This window comes from Callorhinus ursinus, unplaced genomic scaffold, assembly GCF_003265705.2.
Source record: "Callorhinus ursinus isolate GAN/ISIS: 27379988/994484 unplaced genomic scaffold, GSC_fseal_2.0 scaffold8, whole genome shotgun sequence".
NCBI classification, from domain to species: domain Eukaryota; kingdom Metazoa; phylum Chordata; class Mammalia; order Carnivora; family Otariidae; genus Callorhinus; species Callorhinus ursinus.
In genome coordinates this window covers 38,559,198-38,574,771 of record NW_027397070.1, presented here as the reverse complement: position 1 = coordinate 38,574,771, position 15,574 = coordinate 38,559,198, and the positions used below count along the sequence as shown (strand labels likewise).

Below are 15,574 nucleotides of genomic sequence, written 5' to 3'. Positions count from 1 at the left end.
TGGAGGAGGAGCACCTGGCAGATATGTGCGTAGGCTTGTTGGTACACACGTGTGAGCAAGGCTCTGTTGCTGTCAGCCTGCCAGGTGGCAACGTGCAGAGGGCAGCCCCTACAAACATGTGCTGCCACAGCAGGCTGTGTGAGGGCAGCTAAAGCAGGCCAAGATACCTGGAGTCCAGCTGGCTTCTGAGTGCAGCAGACAGTTGGCCTTCCTGCACACAGTGGGGCGTGTGCTCCAAGCAGGCAGCCCGTGGTGGCCATTCCTCCTGAGGGTGCCTGTGTCACCTGGAGGCTCACAGCCACTGGCCTGCTGTGCGACCTACCCCTGTCACTGAGCTCCAGAGCAACCTTGGGAATCCGTGGCCCAGCCACCACTGGCTAGCCTGGAGCGCAGACGATGGAGGCAAGGCGGTGCACACCGTCAGTCAACCCAGTACCCTGTCCTCCTGGAGCATCCAGTAAGCCTATCTTTTAAAAGTGACAGCTTCCAATGATAAAATTCAAACTTTCAAGTTGAGAAAATACGTATTCATTGTCATGAGCTTAACATCTTACGTTTCTACTGAGATTGGTGGTGCTCTTAACAAGTGATTTTTTATCCTGCATAATGAAATGTGTCATGTCAACATTTGGAAGATCTGCGTAACTCAGTGAACCAATATTTTCCAAATGACCCAAGCTTAATGTTACAAAATCATGCGTGGATTGAAGATCCAATCAATGTACACAACACAGCCATGGATTTTAATGTAATAAAGTAACTAGTAAAAAGGTTTAACTGATATAGTTTCAGACTTTACAATTTAGAAGACTACCATGTGTCAAGTTTTGATGTAGTATCAAATAGGATATCCACAATCATCTAAAAAGCTAAAAATTACCCCTCTTCCAAATACATATGTATGTGAGGCCATATTTTCTTCATATACTTGAACCAGAACAACGCACAATACACTGAAGCAAGAGCAGAAGTAAAATTCCAGACATCTTCTGTTAAGCCAGACATTAAAGAAATTTACAAAAATGTAAAACAATACCATTCTTCTCATTAACTTTTTTTGTTTGGGAAATTATTTATTAAAAAACGCTATTTACATAAACATAATGGGTTTATTATTGCTATTTTTAAATGAATTATGTTAAATTTCTTGGTTTTAATTTCTAATGCGGTAAATATCAATATAATCTAAAAAGTCAAGTTTCTTGCAGTCCCCCTCAACAAATTTTAAGAATGTAAAATGGGTCTAAAGAACTCAAGTCTGAAAAGCACTACTACAGAACCGACTGATTTGTCAGAAAACTTCCTCTAACTGCTAGAAAATAAGAAAAAATTGACTGTCATTATTACAGCATAGCTCCATTCAATTCAGTACAGGTAAAACAAATGTTCTTAAAATACAACTAACTAAACACCTCTATTTATCTTAAAATATTATTTTCCCTCAGTAAATAACCAAACTTACTTTTTTCAAATAACAGAAGGAAATTTTAGAACTTCTAAATATTTTCTTGTTGTGAATTTCTCTATTCCCAATGTATCACTAATGTTGAAAAACCAATGATTTTGGATGGAATGGAATACATTTAAAAGCTCAAAGAAGAAAATAAAATTGTCAGCTTTCCCTGCTTATACTGACATTCAATGCACACGGTATTAATAATTAGTACTGCTGAGAATAGAAATAATTCTAAAATTCAAAACCATTTACTTAGCAGCTGTTAAGATCATCCTTTCAGATCCTCATAAAGCTATGACAAGTGAACAAAGTTCATAAAGCTATGATGAGCGAACAAAGTTTATCAGATTTTCAGGATAAGAAGCTATGTAAATAAAATACCATCAAAAACACACTTTGGTCTTAAAAAAAATTCGCACTGCTTAATTTTCACTGATATTATAATTACTGCCTACCAGTAAAATACTAAGAGAAAATTTAAAGTACTATCTGAACTGAGATAAAAAAGACAAATAATGAGATTGTTTACAACCTTAGTTATAGAGATTAGAAGAGACTTCATACCAGCAGATATCATGGATGTGTAGAAGAAGGGGCTTTGTTTTTGCCAAACTGAGACAGAGTCTACAGAAGATTTGAGGAGCCATATATACAGTGTTTGGGTTATTTGGTAGTAATTACTGAAAGGCCACAATTTTTTTTTTTTTTAGCACTTACTGTGTAGCAGGCATTATTCTAAGTGCATTTTTCTTTACATGAGTTAATTCCTTTACTTTTCACAACCCTCTAAGTTCATCTCTACTTTATAGAAGAAACTGAAACATGACTTGCCCAGTGACACAGAAAGAAAGCTAAGTGGGAAAATGGGATTTGAACTCAGGCATTCTGTCTCCAAAACCTGGACCTTAAATGACTACTATATCACACTGCCTCTCTCATGACAAGTGCTAAGGTAAAAACTAATGCTTTCAGTGACTACCCAGGTTATCAATGATAATGGACTGCTTTCAATTTTTTCTGAAATTCTCTCATTGTCTCCGACACTGTGGATGACTCTCTTTCAAACACTCCTGCCTTGACGCTTGATTTTTTATTGTTCTTTTCTGAATATATATTTGCTGGTCTTTGTAACAAATATCTGTTGGACAGCTACTAAGACTCAGGCATTATTCAAAGTGCTGAAGATACTGCAAAAAACAAGAGTCAAGAATCCTGCTCTTCTGCCTGCCCTTTTAAAAAAAATAAGAGTTGAAATAAAGACTGCAAAAAAGTTGAAATCTGCTTAATTTCAGTGGTTGAAAATGTCTGCTATATGATTTACTGTACTTTTTAATACATGTGAAATGTTTCTTAGTCTTAAAAAAATCTCAGTAGAGACTACTGGAATAAAGGAAATGGGAAAAGAACAGGGGAGGAAAAGGGAGGAAAGGAAAGAAAAAGGAGGGGAAAAAAGAGTGGGTGAGAAGAAGTAAGGAGAAAGCAGTGAGAAAATGGGAAATAAAGGGAGAGGAAACGCCAAGGAAGAGTAAATAACTTCCTAAGTAGAACTTCCACAAAGCTGGCCAGACATTTTAAGTACATGATACTCATCAACGAATTTTCTCTAGGCATCTGATATTTACCATGGCCTAGCCAAACAGCATTGCTTAAATGAAGTATTTGTTAACTGAAACTTTCTCACAAACCATTTTGAGTGTTCAAGGCCAGGAACATTATTCTTGTTTAATTGTGCTTAGCTTATTAACTTGAAATTAGACTACAAACATATTACACTAGTTCAACTTCCATACTCCTACCATCAGTTCATATAAGAACAACTACCAAATTCATTTACATTCTAAGGTTTCCACTTCACTTTCATTGAAATAGCTTTGAAGGTCAGTACTGGCCACTGATAACCTACTCTGAATTTCAGAAGTACATATGCATTTCAAAAGTTTACTATTTCATAACGGGAAATAAAAATTGAGCCAGTATCTCCATAAAATAAGACTTCCTGCTAAAGCAAATATTACTATACAAAATAATAATTTGAAAAACAAATAGCACATTACTCATTTTTACTTGCTACTTGAACTTTCATTAATAGATAAGTATTTAATAAGTGCTTTTTATGAGCATTACTAAAATGTGAAAAATTAAAATAAGCCACCTTATATTTAACATAGCCAAAGAGACATCAACATACACTATCACACCTACTTACTATTACACCTTTTAAAACATAATTCTATGCTGCAGCTCAGTTAAATACTCACTTTTATGCATGTCAAGTTACTAAAGAACTTCAAGGAATTAAAGATCTAATAGTATGCTATGGAGTGTTTAATGTGTACCAAATGCCTTGACTAAATAAGCACTTTACACAGGGTACTGCTAAATCATTTAAAATCTCATAACCACCCTGCAATTACCATCTCCATTTTACAGTTGAAGAAACAAATTCAGTTAGTAAATGGTAGGGTTATAATTTGAACTCAGATCTGACCCCAAAACCACTCTTTCCACTCCACCAAATTACACAGATTAAAATTTATAGTCTTCTGGAGCGCCTGGGTGGCTCTGTCATTAAGCATCTGCCTTTGGCTCAAGTCATGATCCCAGGGTTCTGGGATCGACCCCACATCAGGCTCCCTGCTCGGCGGGAAGTCTGCTTCTCCCTCTCCCACTCCCCCTGCTTGTGTTCCCTCTCTTGCTGTGTCTCTCTCTGTCAAATAAATAAAATCTTTTAAAAAAATTAAAATTAAAAAAATAATAAAATTAATAGTCTTCTATCACTCATTAACAAAATATCAGTAATACTATCAGTCTCAATTACACAACAATGTAAATTACCTGCAGTACAGTTTAATCCCAAACTCAGATATATAATCCTTGATAATTACAAGCTAGTAAATGTACCAAATATTTCATGTTTGGCATTGACAAGCAATGAGGTCCTCATGTATTAAAAATAGGCAGGCTGCCATGAATGAACATGCTATTCCAAAACTTATTCAGAACTTAAAATGCACTTTCCTTGTATATGAAAACAATGCTAAAAATGGTGATTCTAGGGGCACCTGGGTGGTTCAGTCAGTTAAGTGTCTGACTCTTGGTTTCAGCTCAGGTCACGATCTTGCAGGCATGAGATCGAGCCCCACATGGGGCTCCCTACTCAGCACAGAGTCGGCTTCAGATTCTCTCTCCCACTCCCCCACCTCCCTGCTCTCTCTAAAATAAATAAAACCTTTAAAAAATAAAATAGGGGGTCAGTTGGGTAAGCATCTGCCTTCGGCTCAGGTCATGCTCTCAGGGTCCTGGGATCCAGCCCCTCATCAGGCTCCTTGCTCAGCGGGGAGTCTGCTTCTCCCTCACCCGCTGCCCCTCCCCCTGGCTCATGCTCGCTTACTCTCTCAAATAAATAATCTTTAAAAAATAAATAAAATAAAAATGGTCATTCTATTCCCAGGCCAGCCAATATTTAAATTGTAACTTAACAACAATATGTAGCTACCATTTATAAATACAGGAAAATATACATGCATGTGTCTAGGTATATGTGGAGAAGAGGGTGTATGTATTAATATTCTGAGTTCTAAACTGTCATCTCAGGAATTCAATTGCCTCCCTGTTTGTCAGTGAGACCAGAGATGTCCATGACACCCATAACAGCATGGCAGCTTTGCAGAGAGGCAGGGATTCACCAACAGACTTGAAGTTAAAGAGAAAACTAATTAATAGTGCCTGCTGGAAAATCTGAACAATCAGGTAGGAGACAACGTTTCTCTACATAGAGATCAGTCACTTCCCAGGCAATTTCTATTCTATAGGGGACTTAAATTTAAAGTATTCGTAAGTCAAATACAAACTGTATTACAAGCTAATCTGGCGTACTGTAGCAAACACATTTTTATTTTCCTTTTTGTCTATTTCTAGTTGAGGTGCATAAAAACTATAAATATAATGCTTAATGGCCAATTTGGCAAACATTATGGTTTAAATTATTAATACATGCAACTATTATCTCTACATTCATTTGCAAAAGGAAATCTATACTGCCAAGTTAGTTAATTTTTGTTACCCAGACTGTTGTTGGGCTGCTTTGACCCACCAATTAGTATATATACACATTGTAGTTGGTTTTACCTTGATATTAAGTAAAATATAATTAGATAATTAGTTGAAAATAAACACAATTAACAACAGTAACAGCTGAAATTCCAGCTTTATCACATTCTTACTGAGTGATCTAGGGCAAAACATCTAATACCCTACACTTCAGTTTCCTCATGTGTAAAATAAGAAAAATAATATTTAGCCATGATTATGAGCAAAATATAGTTTAAATGTTCCGCAAAGTGATAACCAGTATTATTTCAATAAATGAGTTATTGCCTATCCAAAAATGTGACCACCCAAATTCTTTGTACAGAATGATTATAGTACTAATTCCTTTAATGTAAAAGATTTTCTGATATCAGTTACCTTATACAAATTCTTGAAAGTTAAAAAAAATCTATTAAACAGCAAACAGTAATTACATAACCTTATTTATTTAAGCTTATTTACAAAAGCTTTATAAAGCAGACATATATTCAGTTTGTATGTCTTCTGTTTTACTATTTAAATTAACATACAGTAAAACTGACTTTTTCAGGGGACTACAGTTCCATGAATGTTAACACATATAAAACACCACCATATGTAGATACAAACAGTTGAATTACACCAAAAAACTTCATACTGGGGGCGCCTGGGTGGCTCAGTCATTAAGCATCTGCCTTTGGCTCAGGTCATGATCCCAGGGTCCTGGGATTGAGCCCCGCGAGCCCCACATCAGGCTCCCTGCTCCACAGGAAGCCTGCTTCTCCCTCTGCCCACACCTCCTGCTTGTGTTCCCTCTCTGGCTGTCTTTCTCTCTGTCAAATAAATAAAAATCTTTAAAAAAAAAAAAACTTCATACTCTTTTTTCATAGTCCTAAGTTATATGTAGTCATAAGTAACATAACCCAATAACCAGCACTATTTTCCATCACTACAGTTTTGCATTTTTAACAAGGTCATATAAATGGAATCATGAAACAAGTTGCTTTCACTCAGTGTAATGCCTTTAAGATTCATCCAAGTTGGTTTCTTTTATTACTGAGTGGTGTTCCACTGTATGGTGTATCCATTCACACACTGACATCTGGGTCATTTCCAGTTTCTGACAATTATGAACAGAGCTGCTATAAACACTCATATACCAGTTGAGAGAACATAGTTTCATTTCTATTGGGAAAATACCTAGGGACAGGATTTCTGGGTCATGGGCTAAGTGTATGTTTAACTTTACAAGAAACTGAAAAATTTATCTAAAGTGGCTGGACAGTTTTTCATTGCTATGAGCAATGTGTAAGAGTTTCAGTTGCTCCACATCCTTGCCAGTTTGGTACTGTCAGAAAGTTTGGTTTTGTTTTGCTATTCTAATAGGTATGTAGTGGTATCTCTTTGTGGTTTTAATCTGCATTTCCCTAATGCTAATGACATCGATATACTCAGGGTTTTTTTTTAAATATTACATTTAATTCTACTTATTAAAGGACTGTTTAATATTTCAGCACTCAACCTGTTAATGAAATGAAATAGTTCTATCAACTAAACTAAGCTTGATGTCTTTTCAAAATCATTTACAACACTAGGGCACCTGGGTGGCTCAGTCATTAAGCCTCTGCCTTCAGCTCTGGTCATTATCCCAGGGTTCTGGGATAGAGCAGGAAGCCTGCTTCTCCCTCCCCCACTCCCCCTGCTTGTGTTCCCTCTCTCGCTGTGTCTCTGTCAAATAAATAAATAAAATCTTAAAAAAAAAAATCTACAACAGTGAGGATTTAAAATTAGCTTCACAAGCAATCATAGAAAGTTTATGCAATACACTGAGTAGGAAATGTAGTCAAATAAATTCAACTTGATTAAACTGAATTTTTGTAGCTTTTTAATAAAAACTGAGAAAATTTAATAGCTTCTTTTCCAACTTTCTTATCTTTCCAGAAACTCCTACAAAATAACCTAAGTGTAACAAAGTTCCTCAGCATTTATTGCTAATTTTGTGCTAGGCACTATGCTAGACCTTAAGTATGCAAATATTAACAAGCCAAATGACCCTGTCCTCAAGCAATTTATATTATTCAGAATTTTTAAAAATTAACTTTTTCTTAAAATAGCCTTTCTCTTTTAGAAGTTTTACATTTAAGGAAAATTCAGAAGATAGTACAGAGTTCCCATATACCACTCTCCCAGCTTCCTCTGTTATTAACATCTTACATTAGTATGGTATATTTGTTAAAATCAATAAACCAATACTGAACTTCCTTCAAAGTACCAAAGAATATAATTTCTATCACCCTTTAATTTTTTTATTTATATTTTAAATTTATATTTATTTATATTTAGGAGTATGGCTTTAAAGGAACTTCTGTCCCTTCAGTTGACCCTACAATTCAAGTGCCCAACCCAGTCTGACTTGAAATTATGTCTGAATCACAAATTATCAAAAGTTACTAGAAAAGAGATTCTAAATTAGCCTGGATGAGGTACAATGTCCATTTTCCAAAGACTGGATTGTATCCTTCCATCTCTATTTCTGATTCTCTCTGGGTGTTAGTAGGATTCTCCTAAACCCAGTTTTTCCACATCTTTACAGTCTCAAGCCTAGAGAGGATGATCTCTTTCCCTGCTAGGTACGGTTCCAAAAAACCCAGAACAGAGCTAGTATTTATTCATCTCACATAAACATTCTTGCACCAATAACTGTGATGTGGAAGCTTCCCCATATTATTGTATTTCCCTGTGACAAGAGTAGGGGTAGTATGAATGCTCCAAAAGGGCAGGTAACAAGAGAGTTAACAGTGATCTAGACAAATCACTGGAGGAGTTGCTGGTAGCCAATTAACCAAACCAATCTGTGTCTATCACCACTGAGGAGTGGGGGTGGTTGGGCTGGGGAGCAACTTAATAACTATACATTATTTTTTAGAAACTGTATCTTTTTCAGGGAGCCTGGGTGGCTCAGTCGGTTAAGCCTCTGACTTTGGCTCAGATCATGATCTCAGGGTCCTGGGATGGAGCCACAGTCAGGCTCCCTGCTCAGTGGGGACTCTACTTGTCCCTCTGCCCCTCCCCTGGCTCCCACATGTGCCCACTTTCTCTCAAATAAATAAAACATTTTTAAAAAGAAATTATATATTTTTATTATGAAATAAAGTATCTGTAACCGCACTTACATATTCTTTTATATTCTTGGCTAAAAAGTTTCTTCAAAGTTATTAAAATTTCAGAAACTATGTAACTAGCAGTTATAGCAGCTTCTAATTACAATGCTGTACCTATGAACAAATATTGTAGAAAATACTGAGAGCAGAGATTTCAGGGATTTAGAAGAGGAAAAGTGGGAGCACCTGGCTGGCTCAGTCGCACAACATGTCACTCTTGATCTTGGGATCATGAGTTTGACCCCACATTGCATGTAGAGATTACTTAAAAAAAAAAAAAAACCTTAAAAAAGGGAATAAAAAATAAAAAGTGGAAAAGTGAATGGTACCAAGAGTTCAACCACAGAGCAAGAGAAGGGAAGCTGCCTTAGAATGTGTGTGTGGGGGGGGGGGGGGGGGTAAGTGGATTCAACTATACATAACACAAAAACCCAAATTAACTGTGGCTTAAACAAAATAGAAGTTTACTTCTCTCTGACATAAAATAATCTGAAAACAGGCAGTCTAGGACTGTTCTATCATGTCATCAACATACAGTATCCTTCCACTCTCCAATCCACTATCTTTGGAATATAGCCCCTAACCTCATGGTCTAAGTTGGCAGCTAGAGAAAAAGATTAAAAGGATACAACTCTTCCTTTAAATAGAATTTTGGAAGTATCACCCACTTCCACTTACATATCATTGATCAGAACTTCTTCACGAGGTTATACCTAACTGCAAGAGAATCTCAGAAATTCAGTCTTTCAGCAAGCACAGACAGTGCCCACTAAAAATCTAGGTTTTGTTAATTTGAGGAAAATGGAGAATATGCCACAGTTGGTCAAAGGGAACAAAGTTAGATGAAGACAGGAGATGTGAATGCAAACTTTCCTTTCCCTCATCTCAAGCTACAAAATGGCAAAAATGAAATGTTTTTGATTATTATTACTTACCGGAGACAGAAGAAATGGAAGAAGAGAAGGACCTTTAGACTCTTTAACTACAGAGAACAACTGATGATTACCAGAGGGGAGGAGGATAGGGGAATGGGTGAAACAGGTGATGGGGATTAAGGAGTACACTTGTGGTGATGAGCACTGGGTGCTGTACGGAAGTGTGGAATCACCAAATTCTACACCTAAAACTAAATATTAACACTGTATATTAACCAACTGGAATTAAAATAAAAACTTAAAAAAAAAGAAAAAGAAAAGGACCTTTAATTCTACTTCTTAGGATACTTCTTACTCTGCTCCATATGATTACCTTTAAAAAGTCCAATTGAGAAATAAAAGTGTGAATCAAACTAATTTGGTTCAAAGTTGCAGAACCACTTCACTACACAAAGGTATAAAACCAATGTGTCTAACAAACAGAAAATACCAAAGTAGAGAGAGATAGTTTAAAACCAAACAAAGAAACAAAATCATACTATCATTCTTCTTCAGTTGTTAAGTTACCTCCACTTTAAATCTTTTTTTTTAAGATTTTATTTATTTATTTGAGAGAGAGAATGAGAGAGAGAGAGAGAGAGAGAGCATGAGAGGGGGGAAGGTCAGAGGGAGAAGCAGACTCTCTGCCGAGCAGGGAACCCGATGCGGGACTCAATCCTGGGACTCCAGGATCATGACCTGAGCCGAAGGCAGTCCCTCAACCAACTGAACCACCCAGGCGCCCATGTTACCTCCACTTTAAATGACACACTGGACCAAATGGACTTCGCAGATACATTCAGAACATTCCATCCCAAAGCAAGGGAATACACATTCTTCTCTAGTGCCCATGGAACATTCTCCAGAATTGATCACATCCTAGGTCACAAATCAGGTCTCAACCAGTACCAAAAGATTGGGATCATTCCCTGCATATTTTCAGACCACAATGCTTTGAAACTAGAACTCAATCACAAGAGGAAAGTCGGAAAGAACTCAAGTAAATGGAGGCTAAAGAGCATCCTACTAAAGAATGAATGGGTCAACCAGGAAATTAAAGAAGAATTTTAAAAATTCATGGAAAAAAATGAAAATGAAAACACAACTGTCCAAAATCTTTGGGATACAACAAAGGCAGTCCTAAGAGGAAAGTATATAGCAATACAAGCCTTTCTCAAGAAACAAGAAAGGTCTCAAATACACAACCTAACACTACACCTAAAGGAGCTAGAGAAAAAACAGCAAAGAAAGCCTAAACCCAGCAGGAGAAGAGAAATAATAAAGATCAGAGCAGAAATCAATGAACTAGAAACCAAAAGAACAGTAGAACAGATCAACGAACCTAGGAGCTGGTTCTTTGAAAGAATTAGCAAGATTGATAAACCCCTGGCCAGACTTATCAAAAAGAAAAGAGAAATGACCCAAATCAACAAAATCATGAATGAAAGAGGAGAGATCACAACCAACACCAAAGACATACAAACAATTATAAGAACATATTATGAGCAACTCTATGCCAGCAAATTAGATAACCTGGAAGAAATGGGTGCATTCCTAGAGATGTATCAACTACCAAAACTGAACCAGGAAGAAACAGAAAACCTAAATAGACCTATAACCACTAAGGAAATGGAAGCAGTCATCAAAAATCTCACAACAAACAAAAGCCCAGGGCCAGATGGCTTCCCAGGGGAATTCTACCAAACATTTCAAGAAGAATTAATACCTATTCTTCTGAAACTGTTCCAAAAAATAGCAATGAAAGGAAAACTTCCAAACTCGTTTTATGAGGCCACCATTACCTTGATCCCAAAACCAGACAAAGACCCCATCAAAAAGGAGAATTACAGACCAATATCCTTGATGAACATGGATGCAAAAATTCTCACCAAAATACTAGCTAAGAGGATCCAACAGTACATTAAAAGGATTATTCACCACGACCAAGTGGGATTTATCCCTGGGCTGCAAGGTTGGTTCAACATCTGCAAATCAATCAACGTGATACAATACATTAACAAAAGAAAGAAGAAGAATCATATGATCCTCTCAATAGATGCAGAAAAAGCATTTGACAAAGAACAGGATCCTTTCTTGATCAAAACTCTTCAGAGTATAGGGATAGAGGGCACATACCTAAATATCACAAAGCCATCTATGAAAAACTCACAGCGAATATCATTCTCAATGGGGAAAACCTGAGAGCTTTCCCCCTAAGGTCAGGAACACGGCAGGGATGTCCACTATCACCACTGCTATTCAACATAGTATTAGAAGTCCCAGCCACAGCAAGCAGACAACAAAAAGAAATAAAAGGCATCCGAATCGGCAAAGAAGAAGTCAAACTCTCTCTCTATGCAGACGATATGATACTTTATGTGGAAACCCAAAAGACTCCACCCCAAAACTGCTAGAACTCATACAGGAATTCAGTCAAGTGGCAGGATATAAAATCAATGCACAGAAATCAGTTGCATTTCTATACAACAACAACAAGACAGAAGAAAGGGAATGTAAGGAGTCGATCCCATTTACAATTGCACCCAAAACCATAAGATACCTAGGAATAAATCTAACCAAAGAGGCAAAGGATCTGTACTCAGAAAACTATAAAATACTCATGAAAGAAATTGAGGAAGACACAAAGAAATGGAAAAACATTCCATGCTCATGGATTGGAAGAACAAATACTGTGAAGATGTCAATGCTACCTGGAGCAATCTACACATTCAATGCAATCCCCATCAAAATACCATCCACTTTTTTCAAATAATCCTAAAATTTGTATGGAACCAGAAAAGACCCTGAATAGCCAGAGAAATGTTGAAAAAGAAAAGCAAAGCTGGCGGCATCACAATTCCGGACTTCCAGCTCTATTACAAAGCTGTCATCATCAAGACAGTATGGTACTGGCACAAAAACAGACACATAGATCAATGGAACAGAATAGAGAGCCCAGAAATGGACCCTCAACTCTATGGTCAACTCATCTTTGACAAAGCAGGAAAGAATGTCCAATGGAAAAAAGTCTCTTCAACAAATGGTGTTGGGAAAATTGGACAGCCACATGCAGAAGAAGGAAACTGGACCATTTCCTTACACCACACACAAAAACAGACTCCAAATGGTTGAAAGACCTAAATGTGAAACAGGAGTCCATCAAAATCCTAAAGGAGAACACAGGCAGCAATCTCTTCAACCTCAGCCACAGCAACTTCTTCTTAGAAACATCGCCAAAGGCAAGGGAAGCAAGGGCAAAAATGAACTACTGGGACTTCATCAAGATAAAATGCTTTTGCACAGCAAAAGAAACAGTCAACAAAACCAAGACAACTGACAGAATGGGAGGAGATATTTGCAAATGACACATCAGATAAAGGACTAGTATCCAAAATCTATAAAGAACATATCAAACTCAACACCCAAAGAACAAATGATCCAATTAAGAAATGGGCAGAAGACATGAACAGACATTTTTCCAGAGAAGACATCCAAATGGCCAACAGACCATGAAAAAGTGCTCAACATCACTCAGCATCAGGGAAATCCAAATCAAAACCTCAATGAGATATCACCTCACACCAGTCAGAATGGCTAAAATTAACAAGTCAGGAAACGACAGATGGTGGGGATGCGGAGAAAGGGGAACCCTCCTACACTGTTGGTGGGAATGCAAGCTGGTGCAGCCACTCTGGAAAACAGTATGCAGGTTCCTCAAAAAGTTGAAAAGAGAGCTACCATATGATCCAGTAATTGCACTACTGGGTATTTACCACAAAGATACAAATGTAGGGATCCCAAGGGGTTCGTGCACCCCAATGTTTATAGCAGCAATGTCCACAATAGCCAAACTGTGGAAAGAGCCAAGATGTCCATCGACAGATGAATGGATAAAGAAGATGTGGTATATATACACAATGGAATATTATGCAGCCATCAAAAGGAATGAGCTCTTGCCATTTGCAACGATGTGGATGGAACTGGAGGGTGTTATGCTGAGCGAAATAAGTCAATCAAAGAAAGACATGTATCATATGACCTCACTGATATGAGGAATTCCTAATCTCAGGAAACAAACTGAGGGTTGCTGGAGTGGTGGGGTGTGGGAGGGATGGGGTGGCTGGGTGACAGACACTGGGGAGGTTATGTGCTATAGTGAGCGCTGTGAATTGTGCAAGACTGTTGAATCACAGACCTGTACCTCTGAAACAAATAATACAATATATGTTAAAAAAAAACAAAAAAAGATAGCAGGAGGGGAAGAAAGAAGGGAGGGAATTAGGAGGGGGAGACGAACCATGAGAGACGACGGACTCTGAAAAACAAACTGAGGGTTCTAGAGGGGAGGGGGTGGGGGGATGGGTTAGTCTGGTGATGGGTATTAAAGAGGGCACGTTATGCATGGAGCACTGGTGTTATACACAAACAATGAATCATGGAACACTACATCAAAAATGAATGATGTAATGTATAGTGATTAAGATAATAAAAAATTTTAAAAAAAAAGAGTTAAGTTACTTCCACGTCCAGAAACTCAGCCTAAACTCCTCTCCATACCCACTCCATTACTTGGTAAACCTCCTCCTTATATTCATAAAGCAAATCTAATCTTCCTGGTTCTCCTTTCTTGCTATTTTAAGGATTTTACTATAATCACCTGGAATTGCAAGAATAATCATGATGAGGACAGGTGGGTGAGGGGATTGGTTAAATGGGGGATGGGGATTAAGGGGGGCACTTCTTGTGATGAGCACCGGGTGTTGTGTATGGAATCATTGAATTGTACACCTGAAACTCATATTACATTAAATTAACTGGAATTTAAATAATTTTTTAAAAGACTAATCATAAAGAAATTATAAGGTTTAAGAAAATCTTATAAAATAATTCCCTGGAACCTCAAATATTCTCACTTTACTGGACAGGACTAATGATGTCTTAACTAGTATTCATTCATATCATCTTGTCTCAAAACAAGGAAACTGCATTTCTAACACCCTAAACATTAGATGATACATTTCAGAGTCTTTTTTTAGCACAGGCATGATACAGGGGTAGCTGTGGTGGGTGATGGTGGTTAAGACCAAATTAAGACCTTTAGAAGCCCCAAGTACAGAAAATATAATAGTATAATCCTCTATTCCACCCTATTAAATGCTATACAACTAAGATTAAGTTAATACAATAAAATTCTTTCCAGATTACTTCTTCAAAAATTTTTTTTAAATATTAAGTGCTTTCAATCTTTTCTCAAATTCTTTTTCCTCTGTTTTGCTGGTACCCTAAAGCCTTTGTTGGGTATGGCTTTTGGGTAATCAGCACTAAGTAGTAGTAAGAAATGGAAGTAAAAGCACTTGCAACTTGAAGAGGTCCACTCTGTGTCAGGTATTTTACATGCATTATTGATAATTCTTACCACATCCACAAAAGGGAGATTCTATCAACCCTGTTTTGCTGATACAGAAATGGCTCAAAAAAGCTAGATAAGATGCCCAAGGTCACTCATGCAGTAAATGGCGGAGTTGAATATCTGAAATAGGCCTTTCTATCTCCCAAGACTGATCCATTAGACATACTGCCTATAGGGCACTTCTTTAGAATCTGCTCCTGAACAAAATTTCATTTCAGAGAAACGCTGAAAAATGATTTTTAAATGCATCATTTGATAGTACTCAAATTTTCCATGGAACTTAATCACCAATAATTCTAGATAATGGCTGTAAATATACAGCCAACACTGCTGCACTGTACAACTCCAAAGAGCCCCTTTTTTTTTTTTTAACGTGAATGGTGTCCTCTGGATTTTGCAATGCACCAGCTATAACCCAAATGCTTACCAAAACTCTTGTCAAGGCCATTTATTGTTCTGTTTTCTAAAAAAATGCAATCTTTTTTTAAAGATTCTATTTATTTGTCAGAGAGAGCACACAAGCAGGGGCGGGTGGCAGACAGAAGCAGCAGCCACCCCTCCCCAC

General features: G+C 37.3%; 1 protein-coding gene across 11 annotated transcripts in view; it reads right to left on the bottom strand.

Moving 5' to 3' along the window:
- FUT8 (fucosyltransferase 8) overlaps nucleotides 1-15,574 on the bottom strand; it is a 346,719-nt gene that overhangs the window by 314,176 nt on the left and 16,969 nt on the right. The gene's annotated exons all lie outside the window — the stretch shown is intronic.